The 15711-nt window shown below is 34.7% G+C and overlaps 1 protein-coding gene across 5 annotated transcripts in view; it reads left to right on the forward strand.

Annotated features, from left to right (window-relative positions):
* The window catches only part of NAALADL2 (N-acetylated alpha-linked acidic dipeptidase like 2), a 1349309-nt gene that overhangs the window by 911393 nt on the left and 422205 nt on the right, over positions 1 to 15711 (forward strand). The gene's annotated exons all lie outside the window — the stretch shown is intronic.

Raw genomic sequence — 15711 nt, forward strand, 5'->3', positions numbered from 1 at the left:
AAAAAAAAAAAAAAACCTAAGGAAGACAGTCTCAAACAATATTAATGAGACTCAGAGCTTGAGCTGTGATTGTCTTTTAACCTATGAAAGTGACAGAATATAGGAATTAAGATATAGCAATGTTTTAACGTTTTTTGAAAGGTATGACATAAACTCAATTTTTCTCTATACTGTGCTGTGTTATCGTACTCTCATGTGCTCCCAATGCAGCGAAGTCAACATGGCAGTCTGGCAGCCATACTTTTTATTGCTGATTGCCACCATTCTAAATAGCATACCTTTAAGAGATAAATGAATATTAGAGCACAACACAAAACATATTTATCCTTCCAAATTTGACACCATAGGTCAATAGGCTAAACTGTTTAGGGCCATGCCTTTGAGAAACTCGTCTTGGAGAGAATGAACCCCACAGCTGTCAAGCCTTAGAAGGGATGGAAAGGACTGTGAAAATGACAAGCCATGAAGCTGTAAAACGGCCCTACCCAAGACTGCTCTAGGGTTCTAAATGCTGGCTCAACACTTAGTATTGAAGGAACTAATTATTTTTAACATATTAAAAATGTGGATTTAATTCCTATCCACCAATATTCATTGCAAGCAGAAAATGGAGACCAGCAGTTATTGCATAATCTCCAAAGTAGCAATCTCTTACTATCAGTTAAACTCATTATCCTGAAGTACTCAATTCTTACCAACATACGATCATCATTTAAAATAATTACTTAACAATTATCTAGAATACTAAAATGACCTCCCAGAAAACTAATCATCTTGAGGAAGCATTGCACTTTTTTTTTTTTTTTTTTGCAAAGGACAAATAGCGACTTGAATTAATGATTTTTCTACGACCATGTTAGAAAAATATACTGTGATTATCCATTTTAATTAAAACAACAATGGCGATAGCAACAACAAGCCACTCTTTCATGTGCAACTGGGAAAAAATACTGAGTGGTAATAACTAAAATTCATTTCTGCCTTCTGCATAGGAAGGAGATATCTAATTATTTAATAGAGATAGAGACAAATAATGAAAATTTTAATTCAATTTGATCAAGTCATGAACTGTTTATTTGTACATGCTACATACCCTTAATAGCTTGATACTAAAAAAAATTACCAGCTTTAAATTTATGGGTAATAATAATTATTTTTGCCTTTTTATTATAATGCAATGATAAAGTGCTATACTCCTGAAAGACACATTAAACTATATGGAATAGAGATAATCATTACATTAAAAGCATTATGTGTTTATCTTGTTTTATTTTTCTCCCTTGAATTCATACATGTTCATAATTAAGAAATGAATTATTACTGTAAAACCTAGGACCAGAAAGGAAGAAAGAGGGAGGAAGAGCAAGCGATTTGTTGTCCCACCTCTTCTAAACTTTCCAGCCAGTCCCCTAAAAGGAACCACTTTAATTTTTTTAACTGTATCTTTTCTCATTAAGCTATGTTTTCTATTACAATTTTTATAGTGCTATTTTGTGAATGTAAAATTGATGCCTTCTTAAGAAAGGAGATGACTGGGTATCTTTACATCTAATATTGAATTCACTTCATTCTTTACTTCCTACTCTCCCTATTTTATTGATTTCCCACATTTTAAACAAATCAGTATTTAGTGTTTTTGTTTGTATGACTATGCAGAACATTGTTCACAGATTAGCCCTGTGGTATTATTTATTTCCATTAATTTCCTGTATGAGTTTTCAATTTTCTGAAAGTTGATATTTTTTGTCTACTTGTTTAGTTTTCACGTTATCTTTCATGAATTATTTCGGAAGTTATTCAGTCTTACTGAAAATCTCTAAATGCATACAAATATATCAGATGATCTCTCCATTTCATTCTTTTAAGCTGAAAATATTGGAGCATGTTTCCCTCCTTCTTTCTCTGTCTTATCATTTTCTTTTTGTAAACAGCCAAGTAATTCCCTCTGCCCCTCCCTCTTACTCCTTTTACCACATCCTATCTTCATGTTAGTATCTTCATTTTGAAGGAAAACATTCGCTAGTAACTTCTTAGAAACAGTGGACAGGAGATAAAAATTTTGAGATGTGGAAAATTTGAAAATATCTTCATTTAGCCTATACTTGGCTTGTTATTTGGCTAGGTATGAAAGGTGAGGGCAAAATCAATTTTCCCCTCATAATTTTCTAATGTTTTTTAGTTTACAGTGTTACAGATTCAGTGCTGCCATAATTCCTAATTGTTGTTTGCACAGAATTACCTGTTTTGCCACTTATTCTAGGAAATTTTATGATCTTTTTTTCTATATATGATGTCCATTGGTATAACTCTTTTTTCATTGATTTTTCCATACCTCTCAGAGTATGTTGTCAGTATGGCTACACATTTCCTTCAATTTCAAGAAACATTCTTAAATATCGTTCCATAAAATATCCTCATTTTATTTGCTTGTGTTTTTTTTAAAAAAATTATTTTCATAGATATTGGGGAACAAGTGGTGTTTGCTTACATGAATAAGTTCTTTAGTGGTGCTTTGGGAGATTTTGGTGTACCCATCACCCGAGTATACACATTGCACCCAATATGTAGTCTTTTTTCCCTCATTCCCTTTTCCCCCTTTCCCCCTGAGTCCCCAAAATCCACTGTGTCATTCTTATGCCTTTGTATCCTCATAGCTTAGCTTCCACTTATAAGTGAGAACATATGATTTTTGGTTTCCATTCCTAAGTTACTTCCCTTAAAATAATGCTCTCCAGTCTCATTAGGTTGCTGTAAATGCCATTAATTCATTTCTTTCTATGGCTAAGTAGTATTCCACTATATATATATACCACAGTTTATTTATCTACTCATAGATTGGTGGGCATTTGAGCTGGTTCCACATTTTCACAATTGTGAATTGTGCTTCTATAAGCATGCATATGCAAATATCTATTTCATGTAATGGCTTCTTTTCCTCCAGGTAGTTCTTTAAGGAATCTCCACACTGTTTTCCACAATGGTTGTACCAGTTTACATTCCCACCAGTGATGTAGAACTGTTCCTGTTCACTGCATCCATGCCAACATCTATTATTTTTTGACTTTTGATTATGGCCATTTTTGCAGGAGTGAGGTGGTATCACATTGTGGTGTTGATTTCCATTTCTCTGATCATTAGTGATGTTGTTTTCTCCTGTTTTCTGATGCACCTTTCAGTATTTGACTACCTGTATTGACCTCTCATCTTCTTTACTTTTCTGTTACCTTGTCTGTCTGTGTATCTTATCTTGTATTATCTTATGGTATTATCTTGTGTTTTCTTATCTTGTTTGTTTCTGTCTCTGGATTGTGCCTTGATTTTGTCTTTCAACTTTCTGTTTAGTTTTGGTATCTTCTGTCATATCTTTGATTTTTAGGATCTCTTCCTTGAACTCTGATGTATAATTTTAAAATAACACTGTCTTGTTTAATGAATATAAAATTTTTCACAAATATTAATTATACGTATGTGTTCTTTTAGGTTGTTTTCCTTCTATGCAATGTCTTTTTTTTTTTGATGCATTCTTTATTTCTGTTTGTTTGCTTTGTTTATTTTGTGTTATGGTTTTTCTTTCAATACTTATTGATTCTATGCTAGAATTTCTATTTGAAATAAAATAACAAAAATGTAATTGGAGTCTATGCATGGCCATAGGGAAAGAGATGCTGTTTGGGGATTTTGTTTTCTTTTATGAGATAGACTCTTCCTTGTGTCTCTCTGACTCTATCTCTCTGTGTCTTTGCTTCTCTCAATTTCCAGTGTCAAATATTGGTAATTTTTGACACTGGAATTTCAACTAAACACATGCATACACATGAATATACATGTACTTTAATATGCAATTATTCCTTTTTACATTATTTTTATATCATTCTCATATTTACTCTAATTTATTTTCTCATATAATTAATATAACTATTTGCTACTATTCTTTAAGGTATCTATAACAGCATTAATGAATTAGAAAATCTGTAACAAGTGTCTCAGTCTGTAACCAGAATATTGTTATGACTTTAACTCAAGACATTATCCAGGGTTGTGTAACCTTTTAAATATAGTCACATGAATAAAACTAATATTGGGAAACAATGCCTATTGAAATATCCTGTCTATTAGAAATGAGTTTCCTAGTTAAGAAGCTGCTTTAAAAACAGATTTGACATTCGATTTGAATCTTTTGGGAATTAACATGAATGTAATTTCATCATCATTTCATTATGATTTGAAGCAGGTATAGTTGTGTTTTCTGCTAGCTATATTTCAGGAGTAAAGTGGCTGCGTTAGTGAAGACTTCCCTCTTACCAACCTATGTAATTAGATTTACTGATTCAAATGAAGAAAAGAATGATAAATCTCTATGCTTGCACACTCACACACTTGTGTGCTTGCATGCCCACCATCTCTCCTCCCTCATGTCCTTGTCTTAGAAATATATAAAGGGTCCTAACTCATCTCTTTTATCATAAGATCAGAGAATATATATATTTTTCCTCTGCATAGAACAAAACCAAAAGAACAGTTCTACTTGAAGACCATCAATGGTGAATATTGAAAACCAAAGGAAGATCATATGATACTGGGTGAAAAGAAGGCAAAAGAAAAAATGGCAGGAGAAATGTAGCAAATTTCAGCTTCTGAGGAATTGCTTTGAAGGTTTATAGTGCTATAATTCCCTCGGGTTGTACATTTGGGAGTGATATTACCAGTCGTCCACTGTTTTTTAAATTATTGTTTAAATTACTCAAACATTTTAATATTCCCCTAAGCCAAATAACACATAACCTACAGTGAAGGAAATTATTTTTGGAATGCAGCAGCTGAGACCCAAGCTGTATGTTCCCAAAGCACACCTACTCCCACCAGTTCCTTCTTGCCCAAGTTAATGGAGTCCTAATCTCCATTTTTGAAGACAAAGAGACCGTTCTTTTGAGCCAAGTATAAAACAGCAGATGAATGTATTGGCCTACATCAGGGGCAGATTATAGATTTATGTTTGTGTCAGTATAATTAAAGTATTTATAAGAATAAAATAAATACTCAAAGGACAGATCACAAGTTAGTCAGTGGAGGAAAGGAGACATGTCTTAGAAGGAAGAAGAGTCAAACTGACATTTTTTTAACAAACCTGCGTTTTACTTATATTCTCTATGACTATCTAGTAACATGGAGAAAGTACATTTCTATTGGAAAATTTGATATTGTTAGTGTATTAAAATAATCTTTCTCTCAAATTGCTAAAGGAGAATTATGCCTCATATAGCACAGCTTTCCACATAACCTTCTTCATTTAGAAATTTATTCTAGGACAATTGGGTGAATGATGTATTTGATTCCATATTATTAGCACTACTTTTAAGGAGAAAAAGCAAATTTATTGATAATTATTCAGTAAACATTTTCAAGAATTGCTCTAAATTTTAGTCTAGAACACATGGAGAAAGATGAGTATGAGGGCTACAGTGATGAGTTACAGCAATAATTTGTTTTTACATAGTATAAAATAAATATTGATATGATATTCTTACAGATTACATTATTTTATTATTTTGGTGCATTATTGCAAAAGTCCAATTAGATAACATTAATTTCCTCATTTTACAGAAGAGAAAATAGACCCTAATTCACAGAGTGTTAGTAAATTTTCTTTAACTGCACTACTAGTAAATGGAATAGAAGCCTCTTGGCTCCAAATCATATTTTATTTTCACAAAGTTTAAATCATTATGACTTAGTGTATACTTTGATAAATATATGTAAAATTAGATTTTATGATTTTTTATTCCATCAAGTCAAAATAATTTGTTGCCTGATCATCTTTCTCAGTACAGAAATCAAAATACCAGGTCTGAAATTGTGTGTACTTTTGAGTGTGATGAGATGAAACATTTGACATTGGATGACCTAAAAAAAATCTGAAATGCATAGGATACAAGACATGCTTGACATTAATTTTGAGGCATTGATGTATTTTCAATTGAATTTATAATTTTGCAAAATATTGTCCAATAAATTTGAAAGCAACTGTAATGAAAATAGTTACGTTTTACAAATTTGAATCTCTAATTCATTTTAGTGTCTTATACTTTGAAAGGACTATAGCAGGTGTGTGTGTGTGTGTGTGTGTGTGTGGCCAGTAAGTATATATGTAGCAAATATAATCGTGTCAACAATGGAGATACTTTCTGAGAAATGCATCATTAGATGATTTCACTGTTGTCAGAACATTGTAGGGTACACGTAACACAAACACATTGTGTAGCCTTCTAAACAACTAGGCTATGTGGTATAGCTTATTACTTCTAAGCTACAAGCCTGTGAAGCATGTTATTGTACTGAACCCTGTAGGCAATTATAATGCAATGGTAAGTATTTGTATAACTAAGCATGTCTAAATGTAGAAAAGGTACAGCAAAATATGATATAAAAGATTAAAAAATGCTAACCCTGTACAGGGCACTTACCAGGGGGCTTGCAGGAGTAGAGGTTGCTCTGGGTGAATCAGTGAATGAGTGTGAGCAAATGTGAAGGCCTAGGACATTACTACGCACTACTGTAGACTTTATAAACACTGTACTCTTAGGTTATACTAAATTTGTTTTAAAAATTAAGTAATTGCACTACAGTGTCATAATGGCAACAATGCCAGTAGGTTATGAGAGTTTTTCTGCTCTATTATAATTTATGGAGCCACCTTCGTATATGTGGTCAGCTTCTGAGCAAAATGTCATCATGCAACACTGACTGTATATATATATGTAACAAGTATGTGTGTGTCTGTGCATGTATGTGTGTACATACATGCTACATATGTGTGCATGTGCAAATATATATGTAAAGATATACACACATGTAGCAGGTGTATATATGTGTGTGTATTTGTGTGTGTGTGTGTGTGTGTAGCAGGGGTTTTGTGCCAGATCCAAGAGCCTGGAACTGGTACAATGAAAATATTTTACCTGAAAGGCATGCTAAGTAAAAGTTCCAAGTTTCACACATTTTTGAGGATCAAAGTGAAGAACTCAAAGTGAATTATTAAGGAATCATATCTACTTCTTCCTAAACCCTCCATCTGATTGTGTGCTAAAATTTAATAAATACTAACTGATCTTTCTGACTCCATAAAATTCTGTGAGATAATGAAATCCTACATTCTGGTTTCTGAACGATGGTATTCTGCAAATGTAAAAGTTTCCCTTAAACTCCAAAAATAATTGGGCTAATCCAGCTACCACAAGTGTGAAATTAAGAAGCCGCTTGCTAAGATTGAATTTAATATTGTCACATGTCATCTGAGAGATGCTTGTCAGATCATGTTGCCACTGGACAAAGTAAGCCTTACTACAAAAGATAAAAGAATGATTATTTCAATATACAGCCATGGTTTATCATAAAACCCTGAACAAGATGGGGAAAAAAGTTGTTTTATCTTACATGACTCTATGCATTTCTCTGAGAAGTCATTTATCTGGTTACTTCCTAGGAGAGTGAAGATAATGGGAAAAATCTTCCATTATTCTCACCTATAATTTTAAATATGAAATTTTAATAAAATAGGTTTTTGGCTATTTCTTTTAAAAGCCCTCAATATAAGAAAATGAAATATTAGAAACTTGTTTTATAAAATATATTTGTGAACCATAAAACCCCATATAAAATGGAAACTACTATCAATGTTAACTACTGATGCTTCTAATCTTACTCTCTAATGGTTAAAAAAGGACTAGAATTTAGAATTACTGCCAATATATGGGGGAGGGAGAATTTATGAAAATAGCTTTATTCATTTACATGTTACGCAAGAGTGGGATTACTGATGGCCATAAGAGTCACTTGCTCTGCTACTGACTACATGTGTAGCTTTGAGAGGCCCTTTAGCCTCCCCAGCTTTCCTCACAGGCAGAATGTGGCTGTTGTACTTAATGAAATCCAAACATGCTTCTGATTCCAACAGTCGATGGTTCTGTGATATTTCTACTTTATTACAAAAGACATTCACTTTAAAAGTATAAACACTGCAGTAACTTTTTCTTTCATTTTTTTCAATAGACGTGCAATGGTAGTAAACTGACAAGTTTAGGAGACTTTCAGAGCATAAAGGAGAAAGGCTGACAGCTCTTGAGAACCTCTTTGCTTTGAACTGAGAGTAAGTAGAGAATGCTTGCTCTCTGGCCCTGAATGTCATAATATTATGTTCAAAATCACTGAAATGTCTGACAACACTGTTGATTAAAAATGAGAATCATTAGGCAATATCTGCCACTGTAGGATGAAGGGTAGTTTGAAGAGTGTGGAAAAAACTACCCCAAAAGGATGATTTGTCTTAGACAATAGTAACAAAATTTCAAATTATAATATGTATACTAATTTGCAGTTCTTCACTTTTCTTATTTTTCTATATTTAGCTTTATCTTAAAAGTTTCTCTTCATTGATAATGCTTTGAAAGATGCTGGATTTAGAATTATCAAGGGACTATCAACTAATATTTTTGATGATATTATTTAGAAACCATTCTGTGTGCTACACAAGTCCATTGAAATGATATGAGCTGGGCACGGTGGCTCATACCTATAATCCTAGCCGTTTGGGAGGCCAAGCCGGGTGGATCACCTGAGGTCAGGAGTTTGAGACTAGCCTGGTCTAGATGGCGAAACCCTATCTCTACTATAAATACAAAAATTAGCCGGGTGTGGTGGCAGGCACCTGTAATCCCAGTTACTCAGGAAGATGAAGCAAGAGAATCACTTCAACCCAGGAGGCAGAGGTCGCAGTGAGCTAAGATCCTGTCACTGGCCTCCAGCCTGGGTGACTCTATTTCAAAAAAAAAAAAAAATGATAACCACTAAAATGGCTATTATTCATCTTTCAAAATCTGTAATACCTGAAAGTTCTGCATGATCTTTAGGAAAACTACATCCACAAAACATTCCTTCTAGTTTCCTAATAATTTTTAGAAGAAATATTACCATACTCAGGTAAAATATTTCTACTTCCTTAGGACAAAATCCTTTCATAACATGAAACAGGTATATACAATTACTCAAAAAAAAAAAAAAAGTTCAGCTATAGCATCTTAGAGTTTAAAGAAATAACCCCTAGGAGTTAGTTTGCATAGTTTTTTATCCACTGCTTCCTAGGCAGACCTCATTTAATATTGCTGGCATGCTGCCCTGCAGAGTTTACCGAACTGCTAATAAAGAAGTCACTATGTTTTTAGCAAGCCCATTCAGTGTTTGTAAACGTCCATCATTACATTTTTCATTATACTGACCAAATGCCTAGCTATCTCTAGCTTGCTCACACTCTGCTTTCTGGAGTGAATATATATATGTCTGTGCATTCTCTGTATCTATCTATTATTAGAGTTTTGTGTTTTCCTGCATGTAACAGAAAACTCATTAACAGTGGACTTCTCCAAATACTCCTCCAAATACTTTTCTCACAAAATGAGAAGTCGAATGGAAGCGTTGGTGTTAACTCAGTGTCTAAAAGAGATTAGACCCAATTTACCTGTCTTTTCCTCGTGGTTGCTGATGAAGGCTGAAGCTAAAGCCATCATTGTAATATTCCAGGTGGAGAGAGAAGGAAGGCACATGCCTGCTATTTCTGCCTGATCTTTTAAAGAATCTCTCATTAAAGTCTTGACCAACATATGCCTCACTAGCCTTAGCTAAAATGGGATTTGACAAAATAAATTTTATACTCGGGCACATTGCCATACTCAATAAAATTGTAATTCTGTTAATAGAGAAGTAAGAAAAAATTGGGGTGGTATCCGGCAGTTTCTGCCACACTAACCTTGCAGTATTTTAGTGTGGCAATAAGATCCCAACTAAGTGTTCCCTTTCTCTGGCTAAAAGCAATTGCAGTTACCTTAAGCAATCTTTTCGCCATCTCTCATTATGAGCATGATCATCTTCCCAAAGTGTACTGTTTTCTTAAAATATGGTACAAGAATGGGACATAGAATTACATTTGTGGCCAGACAGTGGCCATACTACCTCCTGATCTGTAACTTAGTATGTTTTTTGTCCAAGCAGCCTCAGATTGAGGAAGAGTTTTGGTAACTACTTGGGTGCCATTGAACATGCAGCCAATCAAGGCCATATGAAATTGTTTTACATGGAATGAATTGAAGCTCAGATTTCCCTGTTCCATATTAATTTTTGTCAAACATATAGAGAAGTAACTTAAATATACTAACATGTACCCAATTAAATGTAAATTTTGTTGAGTTTGGCCACTGTAAACAGTTGTGTAATCACGATCATAAATGAGATATAAGGAATGTTTTTAACACCAAAAATTTCTCTCATGCTCCTTTTCTGTCAGTCCACTGCCTTCTAATCTAGTCTAGCCACTGATCTAATTTCCATTAATGAAGATTTATTTTGTCTATTCTAGAACTTCTTAACTATGGACCTATGTAGTAATTTCTTTTAGGTCTGTCATCTTTTGCTCAGCGTATTTTTAATATTCATCGATGTTGTGTTTAATATTAATTTGTTCCCAATTGTTGTTGAGTATATTCTATTTTATGCTGCTAATCCATTCTTTTGCTAATTGACACTTGGACTGTTTCTAGTTTGAAGCTATTATGAATCAAGATAATGTGAATGTTCAGGTACAAGCCTTTTTGTAAATATAGATCTTCTTTTTATATTAGCAAATATGCAATACTGAAATTGCTAGGTAACGTAGTGAGTGTATTCTAACTTTATAAGAACATGCAAATCTATTTTCTAAAGTGGTAGTATGGTATTACACTCTCACCAGTAGTGTATGAGAGTCTCCTTGCTCTACATCCTGGAAACACTCATATTATCAGTCTTTATTTTAATATTCTAATATGTGTGTATATGACTCTGATTATAGTTTCAATTTTCATTTCTCTGCTTACAAATTATTTTGAGCATTTTTTATATGCTTATGGCCATAGTATATCTTTATGTAAGGATCTGTCTATGCCTTTTGTTTAGTATATATGTACATATTTCTTTCTATTAAATGTTTATATATTCCAGATGCAAGCCATTTGTCAGATATACATATTTCATATATTTTGTACCAAGTTGTAGCTTGAATTTCAATTTCTTTATAATTACTTTTTAAAAACCAGTTTAGAGTTTTGATAAATTTATTTGCTTTATTTTATTGCTCATATTTTTAATCTTATGGCTGAAAAAAAGCCTTCTTTTAATTCTGTCATAATATGTTTTCTTAATTTTTCTTTTTAAAGTTGTATAGGCCTGGCTGGACACGGTGGCTCACACCTGTAATCCCAGCACTTTGGGAGGCCAGCTTGGACCACATGGGGAGATCCCATCTCTACTAAAATTACAAAAATTAGCTGGGCATGGTGGCAGGTATAATCCCAGCTACTCGGGAAGCTGAGGTAGGAGAATCACTTGAACCCAGGAGGTGGGGCGGAGGTTGCAGTAAGCTGAGGTTGTGCCACTGCACTCCAGTCTGGGTGACAGAGAGACATTCCATCTCAAAAAAAAAAAAAAAAAAAGAATTAAAGAATTATATATTATATAGGCCAGATGTGGTGGCTATAAACCTAGCATTTTGGGAGGCTGGGGCAGGTGGATCATTTGAGCCCAGGAGTTTGAGACCAGCCTGGGAAACTTGAAGAAAACCCATCTCTGCAAAAAGATTTCCAGATTCATCCATGTCCCTACAAAGGACACGAACTCATCGTTTTCTGTGGCTGCATAGTATTCCATGGTGTAAATGTGCCACATTTTCTTTGTCCAGTCTATCATCAATGGGCATTTGGGTTGGGTCCACGTCTTCGATATTGTAAACAGTGCCACAATGAACATATGTGTGCATGTGTCTATATAATACAATGATTTCTAATCCTTTGGGAATATACCCAGTAATGTGATTGCTGGGTCAAATGGAATGTCTATTTCTAGGTCCTTGAGGAATTGCCACACTGTCTTCCACAATGGTTGAACTAGTTTACACCCCCACCAACAGTGCAAAAGGCTTCCTCTTTCTCCACATCCTCTCCAGCATCTGTTGTCACCAGATTTTTTTTAATGATCACCATTCTAACTGACGTGAGATGGTATCTCAATGTGGTTTTGATTTGCATTTCTCTAATGAACAATGATGAAGAGCATTTTTTCATGTTTGTTGGCCTCATGTATGTCTTCTTTTGAAAAGTGTCTGTTCATATCCTTCCCCCGCTTTTGAATGGTTTTTTTTTTTTTTTTCTTTCTTGTGAATCTGTTTTAGTTCTTTGTAGATTTTGGATATTAGCCCTTTTTCAGATGGGTAGATTGCAAAAATTTTTTCCCATCCTGTTGGTTGCCAATTCACTCTAATAACTCTCTAATAATTCTTTCTTTTGCTGTACAGAAGCTCTGGAGTTTAATTAGATCCCATTTGTCTTTTTTGGCTTTTGTTGCCATTGCTTTGGTGTTTGAGTCATGAAGTCCTTGCCTATGCCTATGTTCTGAATGGTTTTGCCTGGGTTTTCTTCTAGGGTTTTTTATGGTGTCAGGTCTTATGTTTAAGTCTTTAATCCATCTGGAGTTAATTTTAGTGTAAGGTGTCAGGAAGGGGTCCAGTTTCTGCTTTCTGCATATGGCTAGCCAGTTTTCCCAACACCATTTATTAAACAGGGAACTCTTTCCCCATTGCTTGTTTTTGTGAGGTTTGTCAAAGATAAGATGGTTGTATATGTCTGCCATTGCCTTAATGGCCTGTGTTCTGTTCCCTTGGTCTATATCTCTGTTTTGGTACCAGTACTATGCTGTTTTGATTACTGTAGCCTTGTATTATAGTTTGAAGTCAGGTAGCGTGGTGCCTCCAGCTTTGTTCCATTGGCTTAGGATTGTCTTGGCTATACTGGCTCTCTTTTGACTCCACATGAAGTTTAAGGTGGTTTTTTCCAGTTCTGTGAAGGAGGTAATTGGTAGCTTGATGGGGATGGTGTTGAATGTATAAATTACTTTGGGCAGTATGGCTATTTTCATGATATTGATTCTCCCTAACCATGAGCATGGAATGTTTTTCTATCTGTTTGTGTCCTCTTTTATTTCCTTGAGTAGTGGTTTGTGGTTCTCCCTGAAGAGGTCCTTTATATCATTTTAGTTGTATTCCTAGGTATTCTTTCTCTTTGTGGCAGTTATGAATGGGAGTTCACAATTGACTTGGCTCTCTGCTTGTCTGTTATTGGTGTATAGGAATGCTTGTGATTTTTGCACATTGATTTTGTATCTTGAGACATTGCTGAAGTTGCTTATCAGTTTAAGGAGATTTTGGGCTGAGACAATGTGGTCTTCTAAATATACCATCATGTCATCTGCAAATAGAGACAGTTTGACTTCCTCCTTTTCTAATTGAATACCCTTTATTTCTTTTTATTGCCTGATTTCTCTGGCTAGAACTTCCATGCAACAAGAAGAGCTAACAATCTTAAATATATACACACCTAATACAGGAGCACCCAGATGCATAAAGCAAGATCTTAAAGACCTACAAACAGACCTAGACTCCCACACAATAACAGTGGGAGATTTAACACTCCACTGTCAATATAAGACAGATCAACAAGACAGAAAATTAACAAGAATATTCAGGACTTGAACTCATATCTGGACCATGTGGACCTAATAGAACTCTCCACCCCAAATCCATAGAATATACATTCTTCTCAGCCCCACATTGCCCCTACTCTAAAATTGACCACATAATTGGAAGTAAATCACTCCTCAGCAAATGCAAAAGAATGGAATAATAACAGTCTCTCAGAGCACAGTGCAATCAAATTAGAACTCAGGATTAAGAAACCAACTCAGAATCACACAACCTCATAGAAACTGAATAACTGGCTCCTGAATGTCGACTGGATAAACAATAAAATGAAGGCAGAAATAAAAATGTTCTTCAAAACAAACATGAATGAAGACACAATTTACCAGAATCTCTGGGACATATTTAAAGCAGTGTCTAGAGGGAAATTTATAGCAATAAATGCCCTCATGAGAAGTGAGAAAAGATCTAAAATTCACATTCTATCATCAAAACTGAAAGAGCTAGAGGAGCAGGATTAAAAAAAACTCAAAAGCTAGCAGAAGACAAAAACTAAGATCAGAGAAGAACTGAAGGAGATAGAGACATAAAAAAAACCTTCAAAAAATTAGTAATTCCAGGAGCTGGTTTTTTGGAAAGATCAACAAAATAGACCTCTAGCCAGATTAATATGAAAGTAAAGAGGCCGGGCGCGGTGGCTCACGCCTATAATCCCAGCACTTTGGGAGGCCGAGATGGGTGGATCACGAGGTCAAGAGATCGAGACCATCCTGGTCAACATCGTGAAACCCCATCTCTATTAAAAATACTAAAATTAGCTGGGCATGGTGGCACATGCCTGTAGTCCCAGCTGCTCAGGAGGCTGAGGCAGGAGAATTGTTTGAACCCAGCAGACGGAGGTTGCGGTGAGCTGAGATCACACCATTGCACTCCAGCCTGGGTAACGAGTGAAACTCCATGAAAGAAAGGAAGAGAGAAAGAGAGAGAGAGAGAGAGAGAGAGGGAGAGAGAGAGAGAGAGAGAGAGAGAGAGAGAGAGAGAGAGAGAGAGAGAGAGAGAGATATGAAAGAAAGGAAAGAAAGGAAGAAAGAAAGAAAGAAAGAAAATCAAATAGATGCAATAAAAAATGATAAAGGGGATATCACCACAGATTCCACAGAAATAAAAACTACCACTAGAGTTTACTACAAACAACTCTATGCACATAAACAAGTAAATCTAGAAGAAATGGATATATTCCTGGACACTTGCACCCTCCCAAGCCTAAACCAGGAAGAAGTTAATAAAACCCTTAAAACCCTAAATAGACCAATAACAAGGGCTGAAGTTGAGGCAGCAATTATTAGCCTATCAACCAAAAAAAGTCCAGGTCCAGATAGGTTCACAGCTGAATTCTACCAGGCATACAAAGAGGAGCTGGGACCATTCCTTCTGAAACTATTCCAAACAATACAAAAAGGAGAAATCCTTCCCAAATCATTTTATGAGACCAACATCATCCTGTTACCAAAACCCTGCAGAGACTCAACAACAACAACAAAAAACTTCAGGCAAGTATCCATGATGAACATTGATGCAAAAATCTTCAATAAAATAATGGCAAACTGATTGCAACAGCACATCATAAAGCTTATTTATCATGATCAAGTAGGCTTCATCCTGGAGACGCAAGGCTGGTTCAACATATGCAGAACCAAAGACAAAAACCACATGATTATCTCAATAGATGCAGGGAAGGCCTTCGATAAAATTCAACAGCACTTTTAAGCTATCAACTAAGTATCCTTATGAAAATTAAGAAAATAATACAAAATTTTTTCATTGGTAAGCCCATGCCGTGCTGCATTTTAGGAAACAATCCCTTTTTTCTATATATGGAGAAATGCAGAAATCATGTATTCAGTAATTAATATATTGCAGAATTTTAAAAAAATCTTTTTGTTTTAAAAAACTGCAGCAAGCATATTGGCTGAAAGCATATAATACAGACACCATTTAATGACATTTCTTTGTCTATAATACTTTCTAGTTTACAGAGTATAGAAACTCTGTGTCCGAAAAACTGAATATAATGGAATCTGAGTATTAATTATAAAACTTTAAACTTTTTTTTAATATTTCCAACATCTTTTTCTATGGGGATATTTTCAACTTATGAGAAT

Source organism: Cebus imitator, unplaced genomic scaffold (genome assembly GCF_001604975.1).
Source record: "Cebus imitator isolate Cc_AM_T3 unplaced genomic scaffold, Cebus_imitator-1.0 Scaffold300, whole genome shotgun sequence".
Classification (NCBI taxonomy): Eukaryota; Metazoa; Chordata; class Mammalia; order Primates; family Cebidae; genus Cebus; species Cebus imitator.